Genomic DNA, 1,452 nt, shown 5'->3' on the forward strand with positions numbered 1-1,452 from the left:
TAAATTGTAAATAATGTAAAAGCTGATTATGAATAAAATATGACAATCTTCTAATCCAATCATATAAAATGGCCATATGACTTGATATAAATCTAATATGATAATAGAGTATAAAATACCATAGTATAAATGCCTATGGCTAAACTCTCAAACAGGGAGAAATGGATATAATCTAGGCCAAGCAAACCTAAGAATATAAACTAATGAGATGTTAAAAGTTAATCTGACCAGGGCCGGGGAGATGGCTTGGTGAAATAAGCACTTCCCTGGCAAGTGCAAGGGCCTGAGTTCAATCCCCGGTTCCACAAAAAAAAAAAAAAAAAAAAAAAGTTAATCCGACCAGTTATTGAAAATTTCAGGAACTACTTCTTGAGTCCTGAGTGGTAGAAATTATTTTAACCCTAATACTGGCTGTAAAATAATATATAAAACAAAGAACTTGTAAAATTCACATCATGGCAGAAGGGGAGAATGATACCTCCATTTGTTTCACAAGGTGACATTTCTGTGAGGAAACATGAAGAGAGGTAAATGATCAGGAGCAGAGGGGTAGCCAAGAAAATGTCTCTCAAAACTTGAGAGATTTGGAAGCATTCTTGATTTTTCTGCAATGAAGAATTCAAGGCAATTTTAAAATAGAAAAGAAAAAGAAGAGATTGAGAGGAGAGTCACAGAAATAGTGAGAGCTGACATCGAGGCTGTAAGCGTCATAATGAAGAGTGGATTTTATTTTGAATGTGATATATTGCAAGTCTATGGGTAGAGGAAGTCTAGGAGACACCTTATTTTTTACATGGCTGCCCATCTTTATTTGTTTTGGTTTGTGCCTAGGTGTTCCCCCAAAGCTTCATGCAATCATGGGCAGCTTCTAGAGTTTGTGATTCATTCTTGATCTATTACTGGGATTATGGGTGTGAGTCCTGTATCTGCGAGGGGCAGATAATCTCCACATAAAGGAGGGGAGAGAGGCTTGTTAGCTGCCTCTTTGCTTTTTGCTGTTTTCCACCACCATGAAATGTTGATCTCTGTCATGTGTCAAGTTGCCCTGGAGCCAGTCAAGTATGGATGAAGGCCTCCATAAACTGAGCTAAATAAACCTTTGCTTTCTTAATTACGGGTGTCAAGTATTTTGTCCCAGCGATGAGAGAAAAGTAATCAAGACAGAATTTGTTACTAGGAATGAGGTCATTCTTTGTGACTGTAGACCTGATCATGTGGGGTACAAGCCTGTGGGAATGGCTTATGGAAAGATAGAAAGGGTTTGAAGATCTCACCTACAGGAGAAGAGCTGGAATGCCTTTAGCTGTTCTGTAAGGGAGATTCTGATCAGAAATCAGAAGACCAGAAGGCGGATAGAAAAACCTGCCTGTAAAGACCAGGCTGGGGAAGTTTCTTCTGGGAAGAAGGACTGCACTGGTTGTTGGAGTCCAGAAGATCTGTGATATGGCTTGA

Source organism: Octodon degus, unplaced genomic scaffold (genome assembly GCF_000260255.1).
Source record: "Octodon degus isolate 3935 unplaced genomic scaffold, OctDeg1.0 scaffold00217, whole genome shotgun sequence".
NCBI classification, from domain to species: domain Eukaryota; kingdom Metazoa; phylum Chordata; class Mammalia; order Rodentia; family Octodontidae; genus Octodon; species Octodon degus.